General features: G+C 37.7%; 1 long non-coding RNA gene across 1 annotated transcript in view; it reads right to left on the bottom strand.

Moving 5' to 3' along the window:
• The window catches only part of LOC122797291, a 266,984-nt gene that overhangs the window by 166,887 nt on the left and 77,918 nt on the right, over positions 1 to 22,179 (bottom strand). The gene's annotated exons all lie outside the window — the stretch shown is intronic.

Here is a 22,179-nt window from a genome sequence, read left to right as displayed (position 1 = left end):
ATACAACATAGATACTAGCAACAATCAGCTATTCCCGTGTGTGTCATGACAGATACTGTTGTATGATCACACACCCAACAATGGAGTCCATTGTAGTGTGTCCCCTAAGGGCAACCGACCTTGATAATATGTCAGAACAACAGTGCCAAACAAATAGCAGTGTGGTATTACAACCACTATACAGGGCTATTCCCATGAGACCATTGTGCCACATTCACATAAAACATTCAATCCCTGACGTACTGTACAGCCTCTGTAGGTATAACAAATCTGGAGATCAAGGATGTGTCATCATTACAGTTCTAAGAAAGGCTTAATGCTGTAATACCCATTCCCCCTACGTATATTCACACATATGCATCATTTTGTAAACACAAAGGTTACATACCTTATAGATTACAATACTCCTCTATTGATATGTGCAGATATATAAAGTGTTTGGCAACATGTTTACTATCTGAACAAAGTCTCATAAAACTGATTCCCCGAGCCAGCTGTTTGTCTTTTTAACATGGTTCTCATTATCATGTGATTGTGTCTTAACCAGTCTGTGGTTCTGAAATGGTAATTGCAGCCAACACAGCTGATTTGCAGTATAATCAGCTAATGACATGCAACCACTAAACAAGATATAAGGCCTTCATGTAGATTATAAGCCCTTTCTGATATGTTGTGCTGGGCTTTCCTGGGATCAAGATACTACGTCATTGCAGGGGGTATGTCTGTAGCAGCTACATTTGCATACAGATGTGGGTGCTATAGGCTGCAGCTAATGCTGCAGGCAATAGGCATAGGCAGAGAAAGTGAACACTTTGGAGGACAACAAGCTGTAAAAGTAACTGCGGGAGCTGTGCCAGCCTTGTTGTACAGGCAGGGCCAAAGTGAGGGTACCCATTCCACTGCAAATTAAGGCATGTGTTTAAGGTAAGTATGTTAGGCAATGGTATCACTAACAGAGTACTAGGCAACATGTTTGTTGTGCCCTTGGGCACCATAGGAGGTGCTTATACTATTATGTCAACCATTTGGGTAACTGTCAGGACATGTGTTGCATTATGATAGTCATTTGGAACATGTGTGCTTGCAGTCCTTGTTACTAGCAGGACCTCCATATGTGTATGTTAGTTGTGCAGCTGTGCTAATGTGTAATATCATTATGAAATGCTTGTGTGCTGCACTCTGATATTACTGGGCCTCATTTGCATTGCCTAAGTTAAAATCCTCTGTGAATGCATATTAATGCATGGCCTGACACTTTATGCCCTTATAATGTTGCTATAGAGATATTCCAAGTATATTCCTACTTGCAGGCCTGTGACTTACATCAGCGAAAAGAAGACATTCCATTTGAAATTGATTGTGTGGATAAAGAGTGTAGGACTCAGTCATTCACTGATGGCTTCACAATAATGTAATTTAAATGCTGCACACCACTGTATTTGAATACATGGCTATATGAGGAAAAAACATACTGATTGCAAAGCATTTAACAGTAAGACTGAGCTACTGAGTCATTGTTATAGCCTGTGTATTTGTGAAGGTGTAAGTGCACACATAGTCTGTGACATACCTCCATTATTTCCATTAATATGGGCCTGGCTTTAAAGGGACATATTTCTCCAACAATGTCCCAGTTGAACATGTATTTGATCATTAATGTTTCAGCAGGTGTACTTGTACATGTTGATATTAAATGTGCCCATTTATCTGGTATTAGAGACCTCAGTTACATTCATTAGTGTTTGTCTAACTTTCTAGTGATGTAGTCCTGTACCAGAATGGAAATTACACTCCCAGTTTTTCCATTACTTTTTCATCAAGTTTGTGCAACACAGTGCGATGTGCAGCTGTGCTTACACGTGCTTAATTATGGTAACTTGCAATTACTATGTTTTGCTTAAACCACCCATTTTAATTAACAGCTGTGTGGAGTGGCAGGTAAGTGCAGTGATCTGCAGGTGCGATGGTCTTGGATTCAAAATATGGGGCAGGTGTTTACTTTGTGTGTGTTTGTTATCATTTAAGACACATATATCAATATAGCTCCATTTAGCTGAGCTTAGTGATGCTGTGTGACATGCCAAGTCATGCAGTGTCACACACAAAAAAAAATTAAATAAAATAAAAAAGGGAGCTATGGCAGTTGTGAAATAGGGTGCAAGCTGGGGGCAAAACATAACGTAAGGCAGGTAGGTACATGCAGGAAGGGTGTAGGGAAGAATCATAGCTATCCATTTTTTGTACAGCAACAACTGTGCACTTTGACAGAATTTGTAGATGAATTTGGACTGTCACCCTGAGAGAGAGAGGTGAGAACAACATAACTGCATTGTCAAGCAAATTGGAACAAATTACATGTGTCCAGTGGACACATGTGCGAAATAGAGAGCTATGTATAGGACATTTTTTTTTTGAAAGAGGTGCCCATTTTTTTTTAAGGTGAGAATGGAACATTGGGGAAGGGACATAGGTACATATGGGGGAGGTAAGTTGGGAAGGTGAGGAAGCTTTTGCAGACAGAAAATATAGAAAGACAATAGACAGGGGTGGTGTGTGAGACTAGAGGTGGTGAACACCATAGATGGGAAGGGTGTTGTGGAATCCCAGTCTGAAGTACCTCCACAAGGTAGCAGCATGACTTAAGTCCCCATCCATTGGAATGTCGGCACTGCTCCTTCACTGCCCCTGGGGTTGTATTGGTGGAGGCTGTGCTCCAGGGTAAGCTTGCCCCACCAGGGTGGCCAGCATGCTCTCCATCTAGCACAGTCAACATCCAAAACCATGGAACACAGTCCTGCACACCAAACCTGGCAGTTCATCATGGGTAACAACACCCTCTCCACCATCACTCCCAGAGGGGGACAAGCCTCATCTTGAGGGGTGGAACTACCTCATGCTGCAGGTAGTGTATGGAGCAGCAGAAGGGGCACCATGAGGCTGGGTCCCAGATGTGCCAGGCCCAGGTGCTATGGCCGGAGGAGCCAAGGTAGGTGAATCCCCTGGAACCGGCCTATCTTGTTGAGTTGTAGTAAATTAGATATAAAGATAAGTTAAGTTAGTAATAACCAAACCAATGTTAGTATTAACATAATGGAACATAATACTGATTAAACCAAATACATATTAAGATATATTATGTGGAACACAACATTAAATAATGTAACAGTAAGCATATTCACAGTAAATCAGAATGAAATAACCAATAACACCAACAAAACAGTTAAACAGACTACATAAATATTAAATCATAATAATAAATTACATTAATAAATTAAAGAAGATAAGGGTTAGGAGATAGAGAGAGAGAGAGAGAAAAACATACTATTAGTGAATTTGTAGATGATATTAATACACAGACTGCTAACACATACTTCTACAGGTTTGCAATGTCAGTTGTGAATACAGTGACTCAAATTCTTCTATAGATGATGTAGCACATACATACCTCTCAGTATGGGTCAGGCACTAACATACAGGTACGCAACTACATGGAACTGTTTCACATAATGTACTTGTACGTTGCTACCAAGGTGTTCTGTAAACTGATTTGCAAATAAGTTGCATTCCAGCTAATCATTTATATGATAGTCATGGACCAAACAGATTGGGCAGTTGTCATTACATTAGGAAAAGTCATGATACTTGAGGGGTATGTTTGTGCACATTATGTAGACTAGCTAGCAATCATGTCTTAGTTGGCAGGCATGAGAGTAGAACCCAAAAGCTGTGACGGCAGGGGACATGTACACATTATGTAGCAATTGATTGCAGCAACATTATAACAGACATGAAATGAATACAGCCCTACTGCACCTATTTCAATATATTCTTTTGAAACCACAGTCCTACTTTACACTTTATTGTTATTGCTCCTTAGAATCTGTGAAGTACACACATGATATCTGCCCAGAACATGGGCTACCTTACTCATATACCTTGTTCCTGGAGTGGGAGGAATAGAGAGCATTATGTGAGTGCAAGTGGGCAGTTGACTGCTGCAACATTAGATCAGATATGCAGTGAATACAGCAAGAAAGGAACACTGGATGTAGTGTTCCAAGAAAAGAAGACAAAAGTAGCATTGATCATTGAAATTGCTACACCTGGTGACTACAGTGTCTTGCATACAGAGAGACACAAAGTCATAAACTATCAGGATCTGCAGGCAGGAACGAGAGCAATGTGGAAGAAAGATACCCAGACATTTCCAATAGTAGTAGGAGCAATGTGTCTTATAAAAAAGAATCTACAATTGTATTTAGGTATGTTACCAATCCATGTAACCCTGTATGAACGTCAGGAGTCATTACTGGGCACATTGCGGGTGCATTCCTGTCAGGGAATTAGAAACCCAAAAGATTTGGAGAAATAAAAAAAGGAGTAAATACAGCCCTACTGCACTTATCACAACACATTAGTTATCAAACCATAATCTTACTTTACACCTTATTCCTTATTGTTATTGGTATTGTTTATTGATTATTGCATTACAGTTATCAGAATATATCTGTACTTACCAGACTCATGGTGCATCCTGGCCAGATGCTCTGAACTGCATGAGACTGGAAGTTGCAAGCCCCTCCAGCTGCAGCTGTTGGAAGAGAAGCACACCATTATGCATACCAGTTTTGCTTGTATTTTAGTAATGTAGTTGTAAATATACTTACATATCTGTGGGACATACCCAACCCTAGCCTGTTGGACCCAGGTGTCCAAGACTCCCCTATTTCTTCGCTTCAGGTCATCATAGTGGTGACGACACTGCACACCACTGCAGGTGATGCCAGTACCACTGGTAAGATCCTTGGACAACAGATTCCTGGCTTTGCTTTACATTCTGAGCCTTGGTAATCACCCTGCAACAGCTGGGATTTGTAGTTTCAAGCCAGGAGTCCAACAAACACTCTGGACTCCTGCACATCCCACCTCTGCACCTGAAAGCCCACCCCCTCACCAACACCACCAGACATATCGACAGGTTAATAAGACTCCAACAATTGCTGCAGAATTCCCACCTAGTGCACTTAATATAGGCTGTTTTTCTGCCCTTACACATCATACTGCAACATTCAAAAAAGCTCCACATTGCTTAGCATTGAGCAAACCCGCTTAGTATTGCAGAAACTTGCACAACCATGTTTTAGCAAAGATTAGCAGTGTGCAAACAGGAGTAGCCATTAACCATGTTTAAGCAGTGATTAGATTTTTTAAATGTAACATATTTGTTTTTACATTAAACTGCCCTTTCAGTCACCTCATACATTTCCATAGTAATAAATGTAACAAGGTATGACTGCTTGGGACTCCAAACCTGGACCTACAACACTGTTGGTGGTCACTCTACCTATTAGCTACATTACACACAGGTTAAGCACTTTTGTCTGCTGGCTGCAGACTTCATCAGAACAGTGAAATGTGTGTTACTCCCCTTTATATAATATATTTAAAAAAAACAAGATCCATTGGGAATGCTCAAACAATTGACCTTCTCATGAATAAAACATAACCTTATGAATATTCATTGATTCTGCTCATTCAACCTGCACAGTTTTGTAATACACCCTGTTACCATGCACTTTCTAAATATACCTATAAAACAATCACATGTACATATGTATACCACATTTTGGTATAAAACACATTTATACATTTTTAAGTGACACATATATAACATATGGAAATGCTAATTTGTACTATGTTAAAAAAATATGTACTTCTTTAGATCACAGTATTGCACTTTTGTTGTATAGTATGAAAACACATTATGCATTAAAAAACTTGTATAACATATGGATGCTCATTTGTGGTATGTTAAAAAATATGTACATCTTTAACACTCAATATTGCACTTTTGTTATTTGGACATTATATCCTGACATGCTGCCTCCTTTCTTATTGTACAACCTTTTATTTTTTCTATTCACGTTTCTAACTTTTTTCTGTACGCACATATGCCACACTACATATCCTTGCATCCAAGATTGGTTTAGTGGGAATATAGTCATTCAACCCAGCTCCTTTGGCTGCATTTAGCCTGAGTTGTCACTTGACCTCTTTTTCTGCTAATTTGACATTAACATTTGCCCCCTTAAATACACGTTTACCTGTTCTAAAATCCCACATTTAAACACGTGGCTTGCATCATATTTAAGTATGTGTCTACACAAAGCATTATTGTTATCATGTTTCCTTATGCAGTAGGTATGATCATATATCCTATTCCTCAATTGTCTATCCTTCTTCCCACTTAATAACTTGGACATGCCATACACTTAGCCAAGTATATGACATGGGATAAGCAACTCCCTTTTTTAAACCTTACTCTAGTGTGGTTAACATCCCCCATTGTAATTAATTTATTCTTCTAAAATCTCCTTACACTGCTGACACTGCCCACATTTATGGTGTACCCATCTCCAGTGTCACCCTTGGTTCTGCCTTTCACTCTCTCAAACCTATTACTTAGGTTAGGCCCAGTCTTGTAAACATGCATAGGCCCTGCACCCACTTTACTATAAACCAAGTCATCACTTCTTAGAATGTTCCAGTTTTGTCTCATTATTTTCTTTATCTCCTCGGCATATGGACTGTACTCCACAACGCACGCCCAATGGTATGAATTTTTCTTCTCGTTCTCATGTTCTCCCCTGTATTTCTCCAGTCCAATACCAAGAAATGGTTTGTATTTTTCCCCCATTCTCTCAGTACATATTGAGTGACATCATCAATTAAATATCTGGTGTAACCCCTTTCCCCAAATAATGTTCCTATATATTCTAACTCTTTCTTTATTTCATTAAAATCAGATGTCATTCTCGCAGCTCTTATGCACTGACCCTTAATGATGCTTTTTTTTCTGACTTAATGGGTGACAACTATTATATTCTAAATATGAGTTGCTAAAGGTTTCTTTTCTGTGATTTCTTGATTTAAATCCTGCAGTCCCATTCAATACAAAGGTATCTAAATATGCTATCCCTGTTGTGCTACTACTATGGGTGAATTTTAAATAACTACTGATCTCATTCAAATACTTCACAAATGCATCTACTTCACTTGTTGTACCATCCCATAAAATAAAAATATCATCCAAAAATCTTGTGTAGCATATACATTTACTAGCATATTGACAATCCAAAATATGTTTGCTTTCCCAATCTAGCAACGCCATATTTGCATATATGAGGACGCACCCCACTCCCATGGCTACCCCGCTTTTTTGTCTATAGTATTCACCCTCGAAACAGATGTAATTGAAATCCAGTACAATAGACATAAACTCACAAATTAAATGTGTCTTTTCCCACTCAGTTCATGTAATTCTGAATACTGTTACTAAACCTTTCTAGTCCTTCTTCCTTTGGGATCCAGGAGAACAAATTCACCACATCAATGGTTACAAAAAACACTAACCCTGCCTTCCAAATTTCCGGTTTCAACCTTCCCAAAAAGTCCCATGAGTCTTTCACTATATGGTGCACTCTATCATATATTGGGTTTAACCATCCATCTATTACTTTCCCATATGTGAATGTCTTAGACCTACAACCGGAAATAATGGGCCTATATGGGGAATCTTCAACACTTTTGTAGATCTTTAGGATCCCTACTATGGTGGCAAATACTGGATGTTCCACTCTTAAAAATGTATACAAATTCATATCTATTCTGTTGTCCAAAAGGAACTCCTCTAGATATAAATTGACCCTTCTGTGTCCGATGTTTACTTCATTGATAGAAGATACCATACACTTACTATCATTATGTAATATTTCAAATATTTTGTTGTTATAATCCTGTGTTTCTACTAGTACTATGCCCCCCCATCTGGTTTCATAACTCGAATGTCAGCCTCATAACATATTTTGTTTAATAATTAATTTTCCTTTCTACTTAAATCGTATCTTCTCTTTCACTTCATGCACTTCTCTTGTAACTTATACATCTCCTCTGTGACCAACCTCTCATATGTAACTAATGTAGGATGTAAGGGGGTGTATATTTACTTTTTTTCTTAAACACATTCCCCTTTACCCTGCTTTGGTTGTCCTGAAAGTGTATGACCAAATTTAATTTCCTCAAGTACAATTTAAACTTCAATAAGGTATCTACTGCATTAAATTTTTCATAAGGGATATATGTCATGCCTTTTGTGAACAACATGAAGTGGGTTTTCTCTAGCTTTAATTGTGTGTAATTATATATATTAAATTGCCCCATACTGAATTATATAGCATTGTGTTGCTTTATCTCAACTTTGTTGCCTCGTTTCTCCATCCTTACTTACCCTGCCAATGATGCACCCCCCTTCTGTTCTTTACATCCGGTTTCTATTTATAGATGGCTGGCAGATGTCACATGTGAGTGTGTAAGTGCAGCTCGGCATTGCTGAGCTCCATACTGCACCGTGCAAATGAGCATTCAAAGAAAGCAAAATAAATAATTAATTACATCTGATTTCTATATTTAGATGTCTGGCAGGTATCAGCTGTGTATGTGTAAGAGCAGCTTGGCATTTCTGCCAGGCAAACAGGCATTAAAAAAATTACAATTCACACATATTTCTAGACTACCAGGGTACATTACAGGTATGCACATCATCCTGTACCTAACAAATGTCCAGGAATTCCCTGAACAATCCACAACCACAGGACACTCCACTGCTGCCTACACGGATTCAACAGCCATGTTACTGTGATATCCCTCAGCAGCATGCCATGATTAATCTGCATGGGATGCTGCTATGGGGAAGCACGGCTATCTATACCAGTACATTCCATGTAGGCTAACACAGAGCCTACACAGATTTTATTGAATCTTGGGGTAGATCCGTGCTTACTAGTGGTACAAATATATTATCTGATTATGCTGATGCAACATGCACCCATTAGTGATCTACAGATGCATGATTATTCATTGAAGGATTATTCTTCAATGGACAAATGCACAAACATAAATAGATGAATACCACTTTCAGTGAACACAGTTTCTAGCTTTTTTGGAGGGGGCAATATTTCTCTACCCCTGTGTGATGGGTGACCCACCTCACATATCCACTAATTTATATTTATCAAATCCGTAGTTGCACAACAATGGAAAAATGTGCAACACCTCCTATTCCTTAAAAGTGTCTTTCAGTGATATAGTCATCATGCTGACTTCTGTTGAAGCATAGGTTCATAGGCTCATGGGTTGGTACTAGGCTATCGGCCCTAGGACCTATGCAAGCCTAGCCATAACAGTTCCCTGGATATTTCTTCCCACAATATTTACTTCTCTGGACCCCTGTCTAGCAGGGTGATTGACATGATCCTCGGGGTGAATTTCCTATCTCCCATCCAATCATCAAGTTCCTTTTGAAGAGGGCCAATGAGGCGCTCTGCTTGACATGTATGGGCAGTCTATTCCAGATTATGGGGAGTCTCTGGGTCAGGAACCTATCCCTCCAGCATGTTTTGTTCATTGTGATGACAAGGTTTAGATCCCTGGAGCATGTGGCTCTGAGGGATTGGGATTTCTTTAAGTGGAGCATGTCCAACAGCTCAGGGTTTGACATGGCCTTGTATGTTAAGCAGAGATCACCTCTGAGTAGACGATATGCCACAGAGTATAGCTGGAGTTTTTTTTAGATGGTCACCATATGGCATCTGCTTTAGGCCTGTGATACTTTTAGTGAGGTATTTCTGTGGTCTTGCCAGCTGTTGCAGATGTCTTGTGAGGTACATACTAAACAGGGCATTATACTCTATAATGGGTCTAATGAGGGATGAGTACAGTGGGACAACGATCTCTTTTTTCTGGATGAAAAGCCCTTAGTGATGAGGTGTGCCACATAGAAGGATTTCCTGACTGTTGTGGTGATGTGGTTATCGAAAGTGAGACCACTGTCCACCTGTGTCCCTAAGTCTCTCATCACTCTTTTGATGTTTAGTGTCCTGACACCTATGTGGTAATTCATGGTTACATGTTTTTTCCAAAGGGGATAACTATACATTTCTTGGCATTAAGCTTGAGCCCATGGCTCTGGCACCAGGCATCTGTTTCTGTAAGGCCCTTTTGTAGAATATCCACATCATTTGGGGATTCAATAATGGCTCCCAGTTTGCAGTCATCTGCGAACTTTGTTAGCCAGAGTTCCTTAGTGTTGGCCTGTACGTCAGAGAAGTAGATGCCAAACAAGAGGGGTCCCAGGACTGAACCCTGAGGTACTCCACTTGTCACTTGTCTGGAGCTGGATTTGGAGTCGGCTACTTTTACAGTCTGGGTTTTGTCAGTAAGCCAGTTGGCAACCCATCGAGTGATGTAGGGATATATGGCCAGCTTAGTAAGTTTATCTATGATTCCAGAGTGGGGGATGGTGTCGAAGGCCTTGGCAAGGTCCAGATAGGCTGTGTGGACTGCCTTACCCTCGTCCACAGCTCTGGAGACTGATTCGAAGAAGTCAATCAGATTCAGGAGACAAGATCGTCCCTTCACAAACCCAAACTGGGTGCGGTCCAGTGTTTGAAGGTTGCCAATATCTTTGTTTATAAGTTCCATGATAACGCGTTCCATGCCCTTGCAGATCAGGCTTGTCAGAAGCATAATCCTTTGATGAATATTTATATTCCTACAATTTTCCCTATATTTGTACACGTAGATAATTGGTTACTTTGGGGTCACATCACCATCTATAAATCTTGCTAAAAGTTGTGCATAGCTGTGTTTATATATTTTTTTGTACTGAAAAAATGCATAAACATCATAGAATTGCCAGTTTATCCAATGTGCATGCCTTATACTCTGTTGTGTGTGCATTACTGCTATGCTTGCTTTGTGTCACTGACCCAGGATGTAGCTAAAAAGGGTGTATCAGTACCTCCAATCAGATAACAAAACAAACAAATAAATAAGCAAATAAATATATAAAAGTGTATCCAAGAGGAACTTCACAGTACACGATTTTTGTCATATGTTTATAGGTTCTTAGGTTCATAGGTTCATACTAGGCTATCTGCCCTAGGGCATTTACAAGCCTAGCCAGAATGTGTTTGGCTTTTGCCACCCATTTTAAATTAATTTTGCTATGCCCTTTTTTGAGGTTAGTATACTGTGCCTCTGTCTAACAGTGACACAGAAGTGATACCCGGGTTAAACCTACGATCTCCCATCCACTCATCAAGATTCCTCTTGAAGAGAGTCAATGAGGGACTCTGCCTAACCTGGACTGGGATTTTATTCCAGAGTGAAGGGAGCCTCTGGGTTATGAATCTGTCCCTCCAGCATGTCCTATTTATTTCAGTGCTGAGGTTCAAGTCTCTTGAGCGCATAGCTCGATGGGATTTGGATTTTCTGAAGTGTAGCATGTCCATTAATTCCGGGTTGGACATGGCTTTATACGTCAGGCACAGATCACCCCTGAACAGGTGGTATGCCACTAAGTAGAGCTGGAGTTTCTTTAACCAGGCAGCATACGGCATCTGTTTGAGCCCTTTGATCCTCTTGGTGAGGTATTTTTGGGGTCTTTCCAGTTGCTGCAGGTGTCTGGTAAGGTACATCCCAAAAGGGGCATTGTACTCAATTATGGGCCTGATGAGTGATGAGTAAAGAGGCACGATTACCTCCCCTGATCTAGATGTGAATCCCTTCATGATTAGGTGGGCTATATAAAATGTTTTTCTAACCACTTTGGCCACATGGTTGTCAAATGAGAGACTGCTATCAACTTGGGTCCCCAGGTCCCTAATTACTTCTTCTGTACTTAATGGATTACCACCTATGTGGTAATTTGTGGGCACTTTGTTTTTGCCAAAGGGGATGACTATGCACTTTTTGGTGTTTAGCTTGAGGCCATGGCTCTGGCACCAGTTGTCTGTTTCTATGAGGCCCTTTTGGAGGATGCTTGTGTCGGCTGGAGAGTCTATTATGGTGCCCAGTTTGCAGTCATCTGTGAACTTGGTCAGCCACAGTCCTTCCGTGTTGGCCTGTACCTCCGAGAAATATATACCGAACAAGAGAGGTCCCAGGACTGTGCCTTGTGGGATGCCACTTGTAACTGGTTTGGAGTCTGACATGGTTCCAGCAATTCTAACCATGTGGGTTCTGTCCTTGAGCCAGTTTGCAACCCATCTAGTGACATAGCGGTTTATCTTCAATACATTCACTTTACTAGTATTTTCAGCAATTTGTTGCACACTCCGCAAATATCTCAGCTGTGTATTATTATGTTTTTACATGAGATATTGTCAAATGCCTTCCTCAAGTAAAAGCAGTTCAGACTCTTGAGGCACTGTTTTTGCTATTACCCCAGTGAACCTGTCAAAAATCTTTTAGATTTGAATAATGGTCACATATATCTGTTAGTGTAACAATATAATAAAGTGGTATGACCTGATATCTGTGTGTGCTATTCAATCACAGTTCATCTAAATGAAAAAAAATATCCCTGTCACTTTAGATAAAAATATATTTTAGAAATATACAGAAACATTAAAACAATTTAAAAGTGGGAATGAAAGTATGTTTTCTGTTTTGTTCTGGAAGTAATGAAGTGGGTATGAAGCAATGCCACTTCTTTTCATCTTTTTTCTGGACATTTTGTTCATATGTGGTTGCTATAAATCCTTAAGTTCTTTATTTATTTGATGTTATGGGGGCTTACCCACACACACACCAGGGGTATGGGGGGCTTGCCCCTGAAATAAAAACTGCTCAAAATTAAATATTTTGCCCTCCTGTGCTTCAAGCATTATATTTTGTTATTTTGAATGATTTGCTTTTGGAAGCTGCTGATTCATGATAGAACCTGCATTTTTCAATATTCTTTTATAGGAGGATTGAGCTTAACAATACTGTTCAGAAATGAATGTGCATTTTATATAAGGAGGCCTTCATCAAAATTAAAAAAGAAAAACTACCCAAGGTTGAAGATTTACTAAGTGGAGCTTTTATTTGGACTCCTGTAGTGTTGGTCTCGGAGAAACTCCTCAAGCTCCATTTGCTCACAGAAAAAAATCATAGCGAAACAGATTGTTGATCGCCTTTATCAATGGACAATCATTTTGTGGGAATAATAAGTGTACACTAGCAATGATTCTCTTCTTTTAGGAGGGTTCTCCCTTCTTCTAGTTGTATTTGTGGGTGTGGGGGCTTGCCCCCTACATTTGTGTTACCCTGCAAAAAACTGCTTAAAATTACATTTTTTGCCCTGCTGTGTTTTGATCATTATTTTTCAATATTTTGGATTGTTGACTTTGTAGAAGTTGATAATTTGTAATAGAAGCCTGTTTTTTTCATGAGATATCATTTGTAAAAAACACATGCCAATGAAAGGAATTAAAGAATCAAAGCATGAACATGATGCCCAAGGTGCTGGCAGTAGAAAAAGATGTGCTATATATTCTTTTAAAAGAAATGTTTGCACTGCATGAGTATTTAAAAAAAAAAAAACATTGGCTTAGGTATAAGGTTGCATAAAATAGTAAAATAAATCAGGTAGAAAATATATATAATAATGCTGATATATCATAAATGAAATGATATGACAAGAGCAATAAAAGAAGGTGGCATGTAAGGCATTCTGAGAATTCACTTACTTTTGCAACATGCAGTAACTAAGAATGCACTAGCTGATTACTGAAATTTTAGAATCTATCAAAGAGATGCATAACGAGCAAAGAAATGAAAGATAGTAACTCAGAATAACAAGGAGTAACTTCATTAAAATAATAAGTCAGCTTTGAGGTAACCTACATCTTAGTACAGCCTTGCATAAAAAGAATTTAGCATATGTCTGAAGAATGTCAGATGTTTACTTGTTATCTTGTTATTTAATAATAATATCATTCTGCTAAAATCTCATTTATCATGTCTATGAATTAAATCTAAGAAAGAATACTTAACCAGACATGAATTGTTAATTGTTCTTTTTTTATGTGGTCTTGTATTTCTTTAGGATTGTTGAGAATGGCCTGCATAATGTTAAAATGAAAACGGAAGTTGCTTCAGTGCCTTTGGTAGAAGTGCAGTCCTTATTTGACTATTTAATTAATGTTTCTAGCTAACTTTTGCAAATAGAATTTCAGCTACCAAGGTAGCTAGGTATGGATAGAGGATGGTATTAAGAGACAACATACAGAGAAACAGATTTCTGCAGAGAGAAATCATTTTTCATTTCCAAGCCATGAACTGATTCTCTCAGACTCTGATGCTTATCCCTGTATAAGTTATGACAGTATCTAATTAGTTAACTTTTATTTTACTAGTAGTGCTCATGTCACAGTTGATGGTATAGAGATACTTGTGGCTTCTGATTCAAAGCAGAAGTATGCATATTCATCCATTTTCTTTTTATTTTATTTTTTTGCTACAGGTCATATGCCTTTGATTATATTGTATTGAAACAAAGGAATTCTCCCTAAAATTAAAAAAAACAGCATGAGTGTAAAACACATTATATGAAAATATTTCAGTGCTTTAATTAAGACAGATCATTCAAACATTCTTAGATGCAGTGACTGAAAATGTCATTGATAATAGGGACATATTTCTGTTTCAGTATCCTCCCTACTTACTACCATTATAATGCAAATATAAAAACAATAGGCAGTGGGCTGCAAAATGTACAAGAAAATGCATTCTGTGGTCAAACTTAGTAAACTGACCACCAGCTTTATCCATATTACTTTCACAAATTTTATGTTATATATGGAGAATACCACATAATGAACTTCACTGCATCTCTTATAGTTTGCCAGTGTTTGGACCTAACTTTATGAATCTCTCCCAGTTGAACTTAAAAAAAATAACACATTTCAGGTCTCACTCAACCCAGGTAAAAGAAACTGAATTTTACTACATTCGTAAGTCAGGTATCTCCTGAAAGTCACACTCAGCTTCTGCATTCTTAGATATACCACCACACTATCCAGCTATCTGTAAATAATATTCTTTTCATATTCATGTTTCTTCAACTTATAACTTGCTTCCTTTGCATGTGAGTAAATAGAGGTATGGTGGCATATCAGACCTAGGTATAGTAAGCTACATATTAACTTCCTTGTGCAGATAGATGACTACAGCTACCATGTATACACCTTTGTCCAAATACCCTTCCACTTCACACAAATAATCCACAAAAGATTGAAAACAGCCATGTTTATTACCATAATCAACATATCCAACATACAAAGAAAATATTTGCTTGATGATGATACAAATAAATATAGTACCACTAAAAAGATATTAACAATATAAATAACTCAAATTAAAATAAAACATAAAGGGCAGCATTCTCATACTCTTCAGCCATAAATTAAGATAACTGATAAAACATTATTCACTGCTCACTCTAATCACCCCATGTGTTTACTGCTGCTAGGAGCAACGTAATTGCTCACTCACTCCTTACCATCAAAAATTTGTTGCAAGAAAGACAAAAGGGTAGAGGGGACCCTACTTAAGCAAGGGTACCTACCCTGTTTGTTTAAAGTCATAGAAAGCAATCTGGCAGTGCAACACTACATAGCCTTCAACACATTTAGACCACTGATAGCACATACTGAGGCCAGAAGTGGAAATGTCTCAGTCTATGTTAGCATCAGACATGCATATAGGTTGGTTAAACAGGATGACACCATGAAGCTCATCCATATGCAAGTCACCATAAGGTATACACCTACAGCATCATACCTCTTACCTAAACCTACTTGAGGCACTCGCCATCCATTCACACAACCTATTCATGGATAACTTCAACTACACCTCTGTTGACAGGGAAACTCATATTGCCTTAAACTCATAGGCACAATGCTTCCTGGACTTTATTAATGAATGTTTGTCTTTTCATTTTTTCTCAGTTAGGGGTCACCACAGCAGAACTCCGGTCAGCTAATAATTGGCAGACGATTTTTTTTTGGTGCCGGGTTGCCAGCCCGATGCCCAACCTTCAACGAAGGCACGCCCATTCACGCATGTCTTTCAGAGGCCACTCGACCATGGGGAGGACATGCAGACTCCACACAGAAGGCACTCCAGCTGAGAATCGAACAGGAGAACCTCTTGCTGTGAGGCAACAACGCTACTGCTGTACCACCTTTATTAATGAATAAAAACAAAAATGAAAACTCCAGCAAAGCTACAACTTCCACTGAGTAACCTCCCAAACCTCTTGAATCAGAGTCACATGGGATATATGCAAATGAAATGTGCCTCTGATACAAGAGGTTTGGGAGGTCACTCAGAGGAAGTTCTAGCTTTGCTGGAGTTTTCATTTTTGTTTTTATCGATTTTTCAGTGACCTTCTCACTCATTGTTTTAGTTTGTTGTTTTGGACTTTATTAATGCAAACATACTGGAACAGATAGTGCAAAATCCAACCAGAGGATCAAATATACTAGATCTGGTACTTCTTAACATGTGTAAGAATGCAACACCCTTCCCTTTGTCATGACCTTACTAGTGAAGTTGGATCACAAAGCTGTCTCCATCGAAGTAAAAATCAACCTGGAAAACACAGCTAAACCATTAAGCATTAGGAACTGCTCAAAGGGAAACCACATACTATTAAGTGACAGTTTGTCAAAATTCAAGGTTTCCCTAACCCCAAGACCACAGCCACCTATGTAGAATTATTTGCAGAGTCCCTATACAAATGTGTGAATGGCAGCATAGAGACTGTCGTACCTATCAGAAATACACCTAAATCATGCTGGAAAGCTCACCTAATAGGGTACATATGTTAGAATATATATATATATATATATATATATATATATATATATATATATATGAGTGTATATATATTTTTTGATTGCTTGTTTTTAAGTGGGACCTTATTCTTGTACCTTCATGTCTTTAATTTTGCTCTACTCATTCATGAAAAAAAATAATTTACTAATATTATTTGTAGTTCTTTAGCCTACTTGCACATGCACCTTGTGAGAGACCAAAATTATTCATTTTCATTCTTTGCTAACTGGGAAAACTCTACAAGTCCATTTTCAAACGTGGTCAAAAATGTCCTACTTGCAATTTTTTTTAAATATATAAGTGGATTCTTTAAGTGTTTAACCCATAAATTGCAGGATACAGCTTACTCAAAGCTTGTTACATTACCCATGCTCCTGTGCTCACAAAGACCTTTTTAACTCATTCCTTCAAATAGAGTTCTGGAAGTTTGAACTGTAACTTCCAATGGGGAGAGCCTAAGCTTATAGACAGAATGACATTTTGTCCCCACATTTCAAACAAATGCACATATCTCTTGAAAAATGGATGTTATGAAAGAAATGTAAATGGCAAACTTTTCAACATAAACTGTTTTTGTAGTGGTAGTATTCTTTAGGTTCTAGGTTTCAAACTTCTATTCGCTAATCTATGTAGATGTTTAAGTCATTGCATAACTGTGCAATTTTATTTTTTCTAAAGCTGTTTCCACTTTATACATAAAAAGAGTATGACATGTTGTTGTTTTTAATTATATAAGTCACAGTAAACAGCAATGAGGAAGTAAGGATAGTTATGAAGAGGATGTAGAATGACAAGGCTGTTGGTCCAGATGACATACCTGTGGAAACATGGAGGTGTTTAGGTGAAATGGCAGTGGAGTTTATAACTAGATTGCTTAATAAAATCTTGGAAAGTAAGAAGATGCCTGAAGAATGAAGAAAAAGTGTTTTGGTACTGATTTTTAAGAATAAGGGTGATGTGCAGAGCTGTAGTAACTGCAGAGGGATTAAATTGATCAGTCACAGCATGAAGTTATGGGAAAAAGTAGTGGAAGCTAGGTTAAGAAGGGAGGCGATGATTAGTGATCAGCAGTATGGTTTCATGCCAGGAAAGAGGACTACAGATGCGATGTTTGCTCTGAGAGTGTTGACGGAGAAGTACAGAGAAGGTCAGAAGGAGATGCACTGTGTCTTTTTGGACTTAGAGAAACCATATGACAGGGTGCCTAGAGCGGAGTTGTGGTATTGTACGAGGAAGTTGGGAGTGTCAGTGAAGTACGTAAGATTGGTACAGGATATGTATGAGGGTAGTGTGACAGCAGTAAGGTCTGTGGTGGGAGTGATGGATGGGTTTAAGCTGGAGGTGGGATTACATCAAGGATCAGCTCTGAGCCCTTTTTTATTTGCAATGGTGATGGACATGTTGAAAGACAAGATCAGACAGGAGTCCCCGTGGACTATGATGTTTGCAGATGATATTGTGATCTGTAGTGAGAGTAGGGAACAGGTGGAGGAGACCCAGAAAAGGTGGAGATATGCTCTAGAGAGAAGAGGAATGAAGGTCAGCAGGACTAAGACAGAATATATGTATGTGAATGAGAGGGAGGATGGAGGAATGGTGAGGATTCAGGGAGTAGAGGTGGCGAAGGTGGATGAGTTTAAATACTTGGGATCAACAGTTCAGAGCAATGGTGAGTGTGGAAGAGAGGTGAAGAAGAGAGTACAGGCAGGATGGAGTGGGTGGAGAAGAGTATCCGGAGTGATTTGTGACAGACAACTACCAGTAAGAGTGAAAGGAAAGGTCTACAAGGGGGTAGAAAGACCAGCTATGTTATATGGGTTGGAGGAGGAATGCAGAGTATATTTGGAAAAAGATGCTAAAGATGAAGCTGCCAGGTAACAGGAAAAGAGGAAGGCCTAAGATAAGGTTTATGGATGTGGTGAGAGAGGACATGCAGGTGGTTGGTGTGACAGAACAAGATGCAGAGAACAGGAAGAAATGGAAACAGATGATCCGCTGTGGCAACCCCTAACGGGAGCAGCCGAAAGAAGAAGAAGAAGAAGAAGTCACAGTAAACATAGAAACTATTAAGCTTGTAATATTTTGTAAACAAGTTAACAGTATCTCAGCAACCCCTCAAATTACACACCTACTGCTTACTCGCATACCATTAGTAGGCCTTTGCTCAGTCCGCTGAGAGCTTTCAAAGGAGGTTAAGCAGATCTGTGTGTGATGCCTGGTTGTACAGATATTTAGAAAAGCATGATACTTATGACAATATAATGAAATATTACATGAATATCAATTAATATCTCTTTACCTGCACTAGACAGAGGTTGAATATCAATGCAGTTGTGTTTGTCATTATGTAAGCTTTAAGATTAAATCTTTTACATCTTTGTAACATGTTTTTGAAATTCTTAATGTCAATATGAACAAACAGTATTTGACACCTAGGGGCTTCAGTAAGATGCAACAGCAGAAACACCTACAAATGTCATCCAGCTATAATGAGTTAACTACACATCCTTTTACAGATAATGTAAAGCCTTAGCATTTATATTACATCATTAAAACATACCAGAAATGTAATCTATTCTCATAGAACAATGACAGCTTGATCCCAATGAGTCCACTTTTTTGCATGTATATGTATCTGAATATATACTTTCATGAGAAGGAATGTTTCACAGATGAGATGTTTTCTTTTCTTTCTTTTTTTTTTTGTTTTAAGATTTTTTTTATTAATTTAACATATTTACAATATATACACAGAAAATAAGAAATTCAACATCACATAATGGTATACAGTATTAAGAATACAACGAAGTATCAATGCAATCGTATGCAATTAATACATCAATAGTCTTTATATGTCAAAAGCAACATTTCAAGTCTATCCCAACTATTACAAATTTTAGTTTGATTTATAGATCCTATTCTAAACACTTCTTTTTTTCAGTTTTACATAGTATTGTGGTTAAATTTAAAAATTAATTGAACATAGAAGCTGACTCTGATTTCCAGTCTTTGTAATAACTTTTCTAGCAACTGTCAAAAGATTCCAAAATATTTTTGTTGATTGGCTTTTACATATATAAAAGAGCAACATTCATTAATATAGCTGATTTTGTTAAAGACAATTATCAGACCATAAGCCCTTAAAAAACATACTTATCTCTCTGCAATATACATTTAATTTTTCCAAGTCAATAAACACATGTCTAATCAGCTTTTATGTCTTTATTACATCAACAAACTGAAGAAACCATTTTACTAAACTTAAAGATTTTATAGTGACAGAGATTCTAAGTATGTACTTCGACATAAAACTTCAAAGTATAAACTTGAAGAAGTTTGACTAAACTTTATTCTTATCATCTATTGTGTCACCCAATCTATTACTTTTTAAAAAGTTCTAGAATTTTGCATTAAATTTATTGTTATTATTTATAATTAGTTTATATAACTTGGACAAGCTTCCTTTGCATGCCAATTTACTTTCAATGATGTCATCCATATACTCATATTATGGGGGAATATTGTTCTGTTCCTCTTCACTCATATTATCTACAAATTCATTTAATTGCTTACTGATGGGTAATATTAAATAGTTAACAGATTCATCCAACTTCTGATGACTTAGCTTTTCCTTTTTCAGAGCAATCAGACCATAATACTAATCCATTCTTTTTGAATAAATTCATTTTAACATTGCTCTGGGTTTCTTTAGATCTATAAGTGTTTGCAATGGGTCAGCAACAAAATGTCCATCTTGATATTAATGGAGTTTTAAAAATGTATTTCTTAACTCTTTTACAGATTGATTCCATATATGCAGAGCCTAAAGACCAAAATGAATTTCCTCCCAAGGTACATTTTATTAACCAGATGAAAGGATTGTTACAAAATTCTAATGTATCATATTTGATAAATTTGTAAGACCCCACACCCTGCAGCCATGTGTCCCTGGTCAATTTCACATGCCCTACATATCATGTACATTATTATGTCACTGGCCATGTGTCAGATTTTCTGATATGTATAGCCATAGCCTCCTATACTATTTTCAGAGTTAACCATCTGGCCCCAGATATGGTCTCACCTCTGCCTCTTTGTAAGAAAAAGTAGCCATGTCAGCTTAATGACTGTATGATAGCTATATTATGTGTACCACTGAATGGAATTTTACAGTTTGCAGACATCTTGGCAACCATAGTCCTATACAAGCTGAAAAGTAAAAGAAGCAAATAATACATAATAAACACACAAGTGATTGTTAACAAAACAAATATGTATGTATGAACGTATGCTATGCATTCATAATGTACAAAATAATTAAAAAATTAAAGGTCCATATTAGTGCACAGATGCAAATACAGACCCTCCCCCCAAAAAAAGAAAAAGGTACATCTTATATATAGGGGACAGCAGGTTCTAACTGGATTGCATATTGCAGCATTAAGCAAAACAATGCACATTTTTCCATTACAAATGGCTAAAACTGTTCTGGATGCCCACTCTGAAGAGTGCATTCAGTTATATATCACAGGCTTAACACACTTTGTGGCTACAAACTTCAAACCTCTGATAGTCCTATTAAGTGCTACAACATCTGCTATAACACGCTGGATGGGTATATAAATGTTTCCATAATGTCATGTTACACTCTTCACAAGCATTTGTAGTGGAAACAAATAACTGATATATATTCCTATGCTATCAGCAAGGAGTAAACAATTCTGACAGTAAAGCTGTGGGTGTATTGTTATATGCCATCCATCAGTGAAGTTGAAATACTGTTATTCATCCTGATGCGTTCCTATATATTAAAGCACCTAAACAAAATACCACACCTGCTTGTCATGTATGTTAAAGAGCAAGATGAGTGACATTGTGTCAGAAGTGGCATGTCTAAAAGGACATGGTGTCAGAAGCGGCATGTCTAAAGGGCATGGTGTTAGAGGCAGCATGGCTAAAATGACTTAAGGCACTTGCTTGGAACTGGTGGAATATACAGGACTGAATCATCCCTATAATGTGCATACTTCACAAAACAGGTCAGAAATTAATTTCAGAGATTAAAAAACTTGCTCAGCACTGTTTCTTTTCGTAAACTATGAAACAAGGCATACAGAATGTTCTAAATAAGATTCACTTAAACCAATATGTACTTTATTGATACAATATTGGAATTTCAACAGAACAAGTTTGAAATAAAGTTCAAATTGCATAAAATGAATAAAATAAGGGGAAACAAACCACATTTTCACAAAGCATGTATTTTTCATATTAAGCAAAGATATTCGAGTTATCAGAAGTGTATAAAGTACATGTTTGTGCAGTGTTACAGTAAAGTTATTTCACAGAATACAGCCATTATAGAGCATATTTCAGTACAGTATTTCAAAGAGTTTATTGTGCATTTGAATGTTATTACAAGCTCACAGAACAGTTTGTTTGTACATAATT

The sequence above is a fragment of the Protopterus annectens genome, chromosome 3.part0 (genome assembly GCF_019279795.1).
Source record: "Protopterus annectens isolate FY-2018-M chromosome 3.part0, PAN1.0, whole genome shotgun sequence".
Lineage (NCBI taxonomy): Eukaryota > Metazoa > Chordata > Ceratodontiformes > Protopteridae > Protopterus > Protopterus annectens.
This window is presented reverse-complemented; position numbering and strand designations above follow the sequence as displayed.